Genomic DNA, 12,176 nt, shown 5'->3' on the forward strand with positions numbered 1-12,176 from the left:
GTGCGTGCCTGAGCCGCGGCCAGCGCCCGTCAGTGCCTCCCGCCTGCATGGGCACATCAGCCTCGGCTCCCTCCCGGCACCCCAGGAGGGAGAATGAGCGCTTCTCCCTGGTACGAGGCTCCCGAGCCCCGCAAAGCTCGCCCTGCCCCGCTGCGGGACAGCAGAGCCCCCGCTCCGCCCTGCTGCCCGCGGATCTCAGCGCGGCACCAGCCCTGGCCCTGCCCTGCTGCGCCTTTCCCAGCCCCACGCACGTCGTGCCGTATAAAACAAAGGCAGAGGAGCAGCGGGTCTCCTCTCTCTGCTACAAGGGCAGACTGTGTACGCGATTGCTTCTTTCTTTTTTTTTTTCTTTTTTTTTCTTTTTTTTCTTTCTTTTTTTTTCTTTTTTTTTTACAGCTTAGTTTTCCTGACTTTACAATAAAGCCATTCTTTGCTTTCTCACCTCGTTATCTCTTTCCTTTATCCGCTTTTGGCAAGCTTTAGTTGTAATTCTGAAGTTACGGCAAGAGCCGGGCACATCCCCACCCCGGCCTGGCCCCCAGGACATTTTCCGGTCATACAGACAGAAATGGTCACTGTGGGCTTTAATAATAACAGAAACAGCCTCATCTTTACTCTCTACTACTAGCAGATCTTGGTCAAAGGCTATATGAGGTCAGGATTTTTTTTTTTCCCTAAATAAGTCAGCTTTCTAAAGCTACATTCCTCCTATAAAGCGAACACAGAGATCTTATTTATCACTTTCTCTTTAATCAGCAACAGAAGAAAAAATTGCTATGAATTCCTGGAATCCCTGAAAGAGATCACACTTTTCCTTTGCACAAATCAAAGTTATCTGCTTCTATTATATCCTCCACTTAAAATGAATCATAAGCCTCCATCCCACTGAGCTTTCTCGGGGATACTTGTTTAGCACAGACGAGAACAATACGCTGTACATCTAAAGAGCCCCGGGCGGCAGAAGCCTCCCCGACTGATACAAAGGATTGAGAAACGTCCTATCTTTAAAACGCATTTTTAGTGCCTTTCCACCTCCCTAGTGCACTACAAACAGAAGTCAGAGAGTGCAGAGAGATTTATCAGAGAGAATTCTGAGTGGCAATTACATGTTCTGTCAATAATTAATTGAATTATGTCCTCATCATAATTACATACAGTCCTCTAGCCAGGAGGAGAAAGGAAAGAAGGAAGTTGTGGTGTGATCAGAGGGGGATCTCAGGTCATGGTTCCAGTCATTAAAAATGTGATGTAACATTGCAATCTGGTGTATTCTGAGACACAAATGGGGAAACACAAACGAAACCAACTACTAAAATCTTATTTGATTTACAGCAGGGAGACAGAAAAAGCACTTGCCTTCATTAGTTGTTTTCATTACTACTTTCTGCTGGGGATTTAAAGGTACTTTGCCATGCAAAGACCAAAGGTCTTGCTCATTTGAACTGTGACCTATATGTTGTAGTCTTTCTGTTGTTCACCACATACTATCTGACTACATTGGGTGTTTCTGACGCTTCGAATAAAAATTTAAATTGGTCCAGAAATCAAAATTAGTCCAGCAAAGCATCCTATACTCAATACAAATGACATATTCAAATAGTCTTGCGAGAAAATTCTTACTCTGACACTTATTTCTCAGTACTTCTTCCAGTCATAAGGGAGATCATCATATCATTATTAATTTATTATTTACTAAGAGCTGTTAAAGTACTCTTTTGGTACACAAATGCAGGAAAACAAAGAGCTTGATTCAGTTCTCACACAAGTTTTGCACTGGTGTAACTTCAATGACACGGGTGTAGTCACTTCAGAACCACCTGGGTGTAATTATGATCAAAATCTGGGCTATTGCACTTCCTTTGCTTTTCTAATGGTTCAAAACCTCTATTTTTCTACAGCATGCTGTGGAAGACAGACAGCTGTTTGCATATAGAGCTCAAAAATCATTCTCAAGTTCCTCCTCACTGCCAGTGCCAGGGTCCTATATCCTGCCACAATTTAGACATGTCAGCACATTTCCTCACCATTCTGCATCCTCCCTACAGCATGAGAGCTGTAAACCCCATCAATATGTGTTTTCTTCCACTTGTTAAGGCAGATCCTCCTGGTGTCTGGAGCTTTAGATCAGGTAGCTTTTCGTTCTAATTGCTTTTAAGACCCAGCTGCCAAAAGGGAATTTGACACCTGCTTCCCTCTTTGCAAATCTCTCTTTTCAGACAAAAGTTTGATGATGCCTCTTGAAAAGGGGTTCATTTATGACCTCCACTTAATTGACTAACTCATGAATTTCTGATCTTCTTGGCCTTCCACCTGCTTCTTCAGAGATTTTGGAAATGGTTTACACTGGTAAATGTACTAACACTTAATGGCAAAAAACATCTTAACTAGAATTACAAACAGTATTCAGTACTTCCTAAGTGAAAATGCATCACAGGACAAGGTTAAAATCCTTCAGCCAGTATGTTTTGCATACTGCCTGTTTTGCATAGAATCCTTCTCAGGGCTTGTGCCCTCAAAAGTAAGGCTCCCTCATTCTGGTCCATGGAGTTCCTGTGCCAATCAATCTTATATCAGGTCTGTATGTTGTTTCATCCCTCTTTGGCAAATTAATAGCTCCGTCCTTACTTTGCTTATGGAAGCATTTGCTTCCATTTCCTTTCAAGTAATAAATGTCCTCCATCTTAAAGGACCTTTAGGACATGGCCATATGGGGTAAGGTAGCTCAACCCCCTACACAAACCCCCAGTGGCCAGAATTACCCAACATGAAGGTGATCCCTGAAAGTCTGATAAAGGTATCCAAGAGCTGCATTTCTTACTGGAGTCTCCAAGAATGAACTGGCACACAGTTCCCAGCAGAAGAGCATTCCATTATTCATTATAAAGCAACGGGCACCATGGAAAATTATAAACGGATTTGGATTTTACTGAAACCCCTAGCAATGAGGGTAAGAACCATGACTAAGCTTTCATTCATTTATGCCCATCTTCTCACCATCTTAGGTTTATAAAGCATCTAGTGCTTCAGTGGTCTGCATTTGATGACATTTTCACATTCCGTTCCAAGTCATCCCAGGCTGGAATTTTAGGGTCATATTTCTATTTTTCTTGCATCTTGATTTTCTTGCCTGAAGAGTCAGTCATGATATATATTCAGAATCACAGCATATTCTGAGCTGGAAGGGACCCACAAGGATTATCAAGTTCAACTCTTATACGAATGGCCCACATGGGGATGAAACCCACAACTGTGGCATTATCAGTACCATGCTCTAACCAGCTGAGCGAATCCCTTGCAGTGACAAAAATTCAGTATAGTTATTTAATCACTACAGGTTGTCAGGCACAATTTCTCAAATTATGTACCACCTTACAGAAATAAAATGAGGTGTCATTGCATAGAACCTCCCTTCAAGTATCATAAATTTTAAAAACTTTGTGTTGAAACATCTTCCAGAGCTTTATCTAAGTTCATATAACTTCGCAAGCATAATTATACCAAAGATATCATTAGTGCCAAAGACCTGATAGTGAGAATAATTCCTAAGAATAAAAAAAATCAAAACATCTGGATAATTTTTTAATATATGCTTATTAAAAATACATTTTATTAAGTTATAGGTAATGTTTTAATGTATATATTATGACTTTTAAGAATTGTTCTAATGGAAGTGACCCTTAAAAATCTATGCAACTGAGTTGAAGAAATTCTGGAAGTTGCACAATTCCATGCAAGAAAAAAAATATTGTTTATTTGATGATTTTCCATTTGCGATGAAGGACAATCAGGAAAGAATAGGGTGCAAGGCTGCTGTCAACTAGATTTGCAGCACATGGACATAAAGAACATACTGTGCCACCAACACACAGACACATACAATTGCAGAGATCAAAATTAGCCCAAAGTGTATTTGGAACATTGGAAAGGGAGAGGCAGGGAGTTGGGCATTTTATAGAATAAAATAGTTATTTCAAGAAGTGATAAATATACAAAATATTTTTTAAATTACTAAGTTAATTTCTGTGTATTCTCACTCAGAAGTGGAACACATCCATTGCATGGTGAATAATGAACAGCTTTGGGGAAATGGAAGACATTAGACAAAACTCAGTTGTTTAGTTCCCTCTATTTCATTTAATCATTTTTTTTTTTCTTTTAACTTTATATTGCCTTCTCTAGAAGGCATACCACTGGAATTATTATGCTGGGTTCTAGTTTATTTGATGCTCATGCAGATCGGTGTGCATTTCTGTCAGTGTTTAGTTGACTGAAGTATTTTTGATACTAAATAATCTACCATGACATCAAACTGAGTCAATTGTTCTATCTACCTGATAAGAGCAAAAGTATGGTAAGCAAATGCAACAGAAGAATTTGGAACTGTTCCCCAGAACTGACCGTCCAGACCTCTCCTATTCCCATGAGATGTTTTCAGTTGATTCATTCAGCCATAATAAATTCCAGAAGTTATCTATTGGGAGGAACAAAATGGAAGAAAAAAGAGCAGACTGAGGAAGAAATGTCATGGATCTTGCATTTCAGGTTTTTTACTAACTGAGTAAAAGTCTCCTGCTGCCTTTTCATGAACACAAAGACAGGTTTGGAGGAGCTCTATAGTGATTTACCAGTAGAACTGAAACAAATTGGTACATACCTTAGAAGTACATCTGTTTTCTAAAGCTGGGGAGGAAGCTACCCAGAAAGCTGTATATTAGCACTTCCTGCAGCTACTGCTGGGAGCTGGATAGATATTTTTTCTTTTGCCACATATTCTGTGTCACTTTGAAATCACTTTGAAATCACTTTGAAATCTTCTGGTTTGGTAATAAATCTAATCCCAAGAGAAGAGACTTGACAAAAAGGAAAATCAGAGTTTATTCTGTCTTTCCAGTTATCGAGTGTGCCCACTGACTCACAGTTCATCCCTAGATCTGTCAAGCCCCTCTTGCTCAATGCAGCAGGGCAGTGGTTCAGGGGCTGGACAATGGGGAAGAAGCCACCGAGGGCTCTGAGAGGGACCACAGCACTGCACTACAAATTCCTGAGATAAGGGCCAAACTGTGGGACAATGAGAAGAGGGAGAAGATTATCCATTCCCATGCGCAGCACTGACAGCTGACAGACATGCACAGATAAATACTGTCTCTGAAACCTGGGGCTATTTTTGCTACCAGGTGAGAAATCAGGGTGTTCTTTGCAATTCCCATGTCATTTGTTTTTAGACGATGGATGTGTCATCATTGCAAAATGGAATTTGGGGGTTTTTGGAGAAGAAATCGACACTTAAGTCATACTTTTGAGCAAGTCAAAAGACACCCAAGGGTATGATTGCCTTGTGTGCTGTTCTTCTTAATAAGGCCAAGGAAAAGCATCACTGGATGGGGTCATAATCATCTGCTGCTTTAATGCAGACAATGGAAGAATTCTCCTTACTGATGGCTGTAAATTCGTCATTATGGATACCACTCAGAGTCATTTGGCATGACATTTTTTATGCATAGAACAGAAAAGTGCAGTATTAGTTCCTGAGTGATTGGATGAGTTGTACATCCATTAATGTGCATAACAGAAAATGTTTCCAAGCTCTGACTTGTCTCTCCTACACAAACTGAAAGATGCAGATTGACTTGCTGCTGTTTACTCAAATTTTTGGTGCATTTTTTCATTCTATCCAAAGTCCTGTATATTTGAGAACCTACTATCACCATGCATTGTAGATTTTACTGCTGACTCTGAGATTGTAGCAGTCTGGCTATGTTCAGGTATTATGAAATTTACTGTATGACAGGGAATAGTTGCACTAACCCTAAAATGAATAAACATTTCTCAGTTGACTGCTTTGGGAAATGATGGAATTGGTAGACTATAAGCCCAGGAAATTTGGAAAAAAATTAATCAAATTTTTTATCCACCCAATTGTTAGTTCAACCTGGTTAAAATCCATGTGTCATTCATCTGAAAACTGCAATGTAAGTCCACCAAGAATCCATTATAACATAAAAACATTAAAATTAAAACAAAACACCTTATGCTGATTTTCATAACAGACCACCTTTTTCATTTAAGATGTTTCATTTCTAAATGTAGCTAGATTAAATTTTCCAGAAAAAAAAATCATTTTCCATTTTGGCCAACTCAAAAATATACATTTTCCAGTTTTTCAAGTGAAATAACATATACATTATTCAAATTCCCTGGTCTGTAGTGTGTCTTCCTGTTCATGAATTGTTCAGGAACTGGTTATAAATTAACTGATCAGTTAATTTATGCAAACACTTCATCAATCAAATTACATGAAGAAATCTCAGCCAAGAATGTATCAACTAATTGTTCACTTAGGATATTTATTTGACTGTGATATAGAACTGTCACTTATATGAATGGTGTCATATTTGCTCCCCTGCTGATTACAAGGCTTTTTTTTTTCAGAGAGGAAATACCAAATATCAAAGTAAATATCAAATATCAAGTAATGGCATTTTTTAGATGTGAATTATCAGACAAATAATCATTAAATGTTTATGAGATATACAAATTTTCTATCTAGACAGCAGCATTATCTCTGTTTAAGCCATTGACACATTTTCAGAACTCTGAACCAACATCTTTTATTTAATGATATGCACAAACTAGAGTTTATAGGAGAGACCTAGATTATAAGAATGCTCATAAAAATAATAAATAAAAAGCCTACATTTCAGCATTTAGGCTTCCAATATAAGCAATAAGGAGAACTCAACCCTATCTCAGCTGCCAGATAGTGAAGACACTCACTTAAAGGAGGATATTATGGTACAAGCCCAGCCCATGTCCATGGATCTGAACCTGGAAATTCCATAACCTGGACAATGTCATGGCCTGTGAAATACAGAAACCATTTTCTTGGAACCTTAAGGGAAGAGGTACTGGTCAGCACTTGTGGCAAATGGTTGGAGAAAGACTGTTCATTTTCCTAACAAAGCTGCTTACTGAGGATATAAAACAGCTGTGTTACAGTATTAAGCAAAATATCAGGTACATGCCATAACTGTGAGGCTACTATTTAATTCCAGATGACCAACATTCTTCTTTGTTTTATTCTGACCAGAAAGGCTCTTCTGACTTGAGAAAGCTTCCCAACATTTAACCAATGCATTCCCTCATAAAAGTACTTAACTCACCAGAAATTTACACACACTCCAAACAAAACGAAACAAAACAAAACATAGAAAAAAGGGGAAAAAAAGAAAAAAAAAGAAAAGAAAGAAAAAGAAAAGAAAAAAAGAAAAAGAAAAAGAAAAAAAAAAGAAAGGGTTTATCTGAAACTTTAAGGTCAGCTCTAGGATAGACTTTTGGACTCACTTGTAATTGCTTTCATTGTCTGACTGGTCAACATGGTTACTTATCTTCCCCTGCTGTGCATATGACCAAGTGTTGTGTAGGCAGGCGTGCTGGCCAATAAAACCTCAAAAAGCAGTGAAACATTCCCATCAGTGCAAGCAACAGCTCTCAGTATAAGTAATTGTCTTGTCATATCTCCCCAGGCCCATTCTTTTCCTTTCTCTCCCTCTTTCACTTGAATTTCCTCAGAAATGTTCTTTCTCCATCAACATAGCCTCATGTTACTTCTCTGCAGCTCTGCTGCCCTCCATTCTAAAATCTGGCATTACATTGAAACTTCCAAGAATTCCATTCTCTGAAGCATTATGAGTCACACTGTAGTCCTCAGCAATATTTTTAAAACACCAATGTTTTTTTAATCACTCTTGAGACCCACAGAAGAAAGTAAGGATATTATCTTGCTAACTTACAGTCGTGGTTGTTTTTTCTATTGCCACCCACACTCTCTCATCTTTCTCCAGATACTCTGCTCCAGTCTCTCAATAGTGCAGGCATATGGTATTCAAGCATGCCAGAGTCTGACTTCAAGTTTTAGTCATTTTTCTTCCTGTAAAAAGGATGGAGGGACGTTGAGCCTTGACCATTTGAGAGCTTTCTTTATGGGACAGTTTTATTCAGGTTTATACTTCAAAAAATTATATGCTGTACTGCAAAGCTAAAAAAGAAACATCAGGTCTAAGCCATATTTCATCTTATCTGAATCCCAGCAATGCCATGTGTCTGGTATGTCAGAGGCAACACAGAAATCACTGGTCCAACTGTGAACATAGGAAGGGGAGAATTTACGCCTGCTTCTGGCAGTGATTGCAAAAAAAGGCATTTTAACAGAGGAGATGGTTATCTTCATGAGCTGCAGTTGTAAATACTATCCCTGATAAGAAAAACATAAACCTATTTTCTACTGTTTGAAGAACTTTCCATTTTAGTTAGAAAAAAGAATCCAAGTTACTAAGCTATTGTAAAGTTATCTGTTCATTTTCATTGTGTTTCAATGCTTGCTTTTTTTTTTTTTTTTTTGAGCACAAGGATGAGGCAGCTTCTATTATGAAAGAGTTATTTGCATCTTAGGACTGAAGTTCCACAAATTGCTGTTATCTGCTGTGCAGGTGCTCATGTGACATACTGAATAAATATACCATAAGGTAAGCACATAACACTGGACAATGGGTGTTCAATAAAGAGGATCCCTAAAGACAACAGTTATCTGAGTTCTGTAGAGATCAGCTTTTGCATGAAGCACTTGAGGATGGCTGGCTGTCCCATGATAGTTTTTAGACAAAGCTGCCAGGAAATAAGAGGATGAAGAGACCTAGATTCTAAATTACCAGCTGATCATGTGAAGAAAGTACATACTTAGGTCTCAAAAGTTACTGAAAAATGGTCAGTGAGCTTGCCTGTGCAAGAGATGGTTGAGAGAACTGTGAAAATAAACACATCATTGAGAAATGGAGGTAGGATGAGTGAGATTTACTTAAGAAAAGGTGAGAACAGTGTTAAACGAGATAGAAAAGAATCCATATTAAATAGTAGCATTAATGCAGTAAACCAGGAAGCTATGAGTGATCAAGACTCCTCAAGAGTCACAGTTAGACACGTTTACTCATATATTTATTTGTCTACATAAAATAAAACACAATCATACTGAAACTGCTCATTTTACATCCTACTCATACAGGGCTTTTCTGTCTCACTGCCTCATACCAAAAGGTGTGGAAAAGCAATAAAGTTGTTTTTCATTTTGGTCGGATTTTGCTTCTACTCTGTGTGTCTCTAAGAAATCTTGACCAATTTTTTTATTTGATTGTACCAATACTAAAATTTGGAGTAAGTTTTAACTCCTGGGCTGCACCCAAAGCAGTGTGGCCAGCAGGTCAATGGAGGTGGTTCTGTCCCTCTACTCTGCCTTCATGAGACCCCACCTGGAGTCTACATCCAGCTCTGGGGTCCTCAACACAAGAAAGACATGGACCTGTTAGAGTGAGTCCAGAGGAGGGCCACGAGAGGGATCAGAGTATTGGAGCATCTCTCCTGCAAAGAAAGGCTGAGAGAGTTGGGGCTGTTCAGCCTGGAGAAGAGAAGGCTCCAGGAAGAATTCATTGTGGCCTTCCAGCACCTAAAGGGTGCTTGTAAAAAAGAGGGAGTGCAACTTTTACACAAACAGGACCAGGGGGAATGGTTTTAAACTAAAAGAGGAGAGATTAGTTATAAGGAAGATAATCTTTACCCAGAGGGTACTGAAACACAGGAACAGGCTGCCCAGAGAAGTTGTGGATGCCTCATTCCTGGAAGTGTTCAAGACCAGGTTGGATGGCTTTTGGAGCAATGTGGTTTAGTGGAAAGTGGCAAGGGGATTGGAACTTGATGATCTCTAAAGTCCCTTCCAACCCAAACAATTCTATAATTCTGAGATGCTGTAACTACCAGACCAAGACATTTAAAAATTGCTTTACTCACTGTGGGCGTTTTTAAGATAACAAAAGAAAAATTTCTAGGAAATAGGTCAAAATATTAACACATTTCTTAGCCTAATGTTAAACTTTTAAATCCATATTTAGTCTCCCTCATGTCATTCTAGGTGACAGATATCCACAAATCTCAGTGAATGACTACGAGCTACAACTTGGCCAAACATCGCACTATCTAAAAAATTAATGATCATTATAGATTCAGGAGCCTATTTAAATACAGGCATCCAGTTTTGAATGTTTGTCATAAGAGTGTTGCAGTGATGAGCTCAAACATTTGGTAACTGCTGATGTCATTGATGAGCTGCAGAGATTTCAATTTTCTGCAGAAGATGCTGTTACCAATAGAGCACCTCCTTAATCCATTTGTTTCTTTATTTTTATTATTTCTAAGAAAAATAATATCTTCACCATCTCTGAACGCCTATCAGTGTGATTTTGTGCCTTGGGCAGAAGAGACTCTAAGGACAACCTGTGGGCTGGGCAGCACACTTCAGGCTTAGCAAGGAGAACGTCATCAGTCAGAGAACAAGAGCCGAGGATAAAGACTCAGAGGTTACTCTGAATCATTCTCCTGAATGATACTTCATACTACCTCTTACTGGCTTTTCAGGAATAATTAGAAACAGGCAGCAGTTACACCATTTCTGTAAATTTAAGGCAAGCTGAAAATCAGAATTGAATTGTGTGCTGCTACGTTTTCAACAGCAGAAAATGTCAAGAGTGCAGGCAATTTCCAACTGAATTTACCGATGCTTTATTCAGTGCTTCACAGGCAGAAATGCCAAGTGACACAATAGGGAAATCCAGCACAAAGTATGAAGTATAAAGGCCTGAAAATGAAGATTGTTGTGAAATTTAGAAATGTGATACTGATGTGAATGTGCATGTCTCTAAAGCAGCCTCTTCTATTACAGATCTCAGATGTGTATATGCCAGACGTAGCTGAGTGAGAGCCAAAGCCTAGATTAATTTTCTTTCTGTAAAAGTTGGATACATATGTATCTGAAAATCAAAACACAGAAAATAAGATCAGAAAGCCCATAAGGACTAATGTTTAATTAGTTACAGGTTAGTAACTAATTAGTAGAGATGCAGGACCTTACATTAAATGATTTTTTGTTTCATTTTGTTTCATTTGCATAAAATAAACTTCTGGAATTTGGTTTTCATTATAAGCATTCTTTAATGAACTCTCTGGTGCTAATTATTTAGTCAGAAAAATAAGTGGTATTTTTTCACTTTTACCTTCTTTTTCTATGACAAAAACAAAGAAACAAAATAGGGGGAATACTAGGGGGAATCAAAGGGTAAGTATCCAAATAATTTAGAAGATAAAGACTGCATATTTTAACAAGTCTACCCTAGTATGGCAATATGATGGGAGTTACAGCTGTGACAGAGATTTTAACTGGAGAAGAATCAATGCAGATCTGCAGATGGAAGTCATGTCTCAAAAATGTATTAGGCTTGCCCAAAGGAGAATGTGGATAGGGCGATCTGGTAACTGCAGTGCTGCAATTCTATACTTGGATACTCTGCTGCATATGTCATGGATTTCCATGGGGCTTGGGGAAAATTCACAGGCCTTTTAGAGAACAAACTTACCATGGCACAAGAGGAATGGTCCTCTTGAATATTATTAGCTTTTTTCAAGTTAGGAGGGAGAGGAAGGGATGAGCAGCCAGTTGTCAGAAGGGAAGAAGCTGCTCATAGGGTGTTACAAGGTCTCTGCTGGAATCTCTGCTGTTCCCACTCCTGAGTAACCTCAGACACAGAGTAAATAGAAACTTCATATGTTCTGCTGGTGATCCAAAATTACTCAGGACAGTCAAAACCAAAGTTGTGTGAGGCAGAGTACAGAAGCACCTCGCAGTCCCAAATCACTTGATGGTAAAGTGACAGATGAATTTAAATGCCGTTTCTAAGTAGGGAAGAAAAAGTTGTGTAGACATTTTGCACATAATGCCTGCCTGATATAACTCGGAACAACAAAGTCTACAGAGATTTTAATGACTTAATTAAATGAAATATTAATTTATGTCCATGATTCAGGGTATTCCTGTCAGTGCCTTTTAATTTCATTGGTGCCTTTTGGACTACCACAATATTTTTTATAATTCCATTCAGAGATTAATCTTCTCTGTCTTTAAGTGCTTCATAAATATAAACTAATTTTCTATATAACTATCATCGAATGAAAACTGAGATATTTCAGTTAAAGGAATTACACAAAATGCTAAAAATATGTCAGATAGTTCTCTACCAGAAAACTTTGATTTCCATTGAACCCCTTCTTCAAAGAAATTAAATTAAATGTATGCATTTCTT

Source organism: Molothrus ater, chromosome 6 (assembly GCF_012460135.2).
Source record: "Molothrus ater isolate BHLD 08-10-18 breed brown headed cowbird chromosome 6, BPBGC_Mater_1.1, whole genome shotgun sequence".
NCBI lineage: Eukaryota > Metazoa > Chordata > Aves > Passeriformes > Icteridae > Molothrus > Molothrus ater.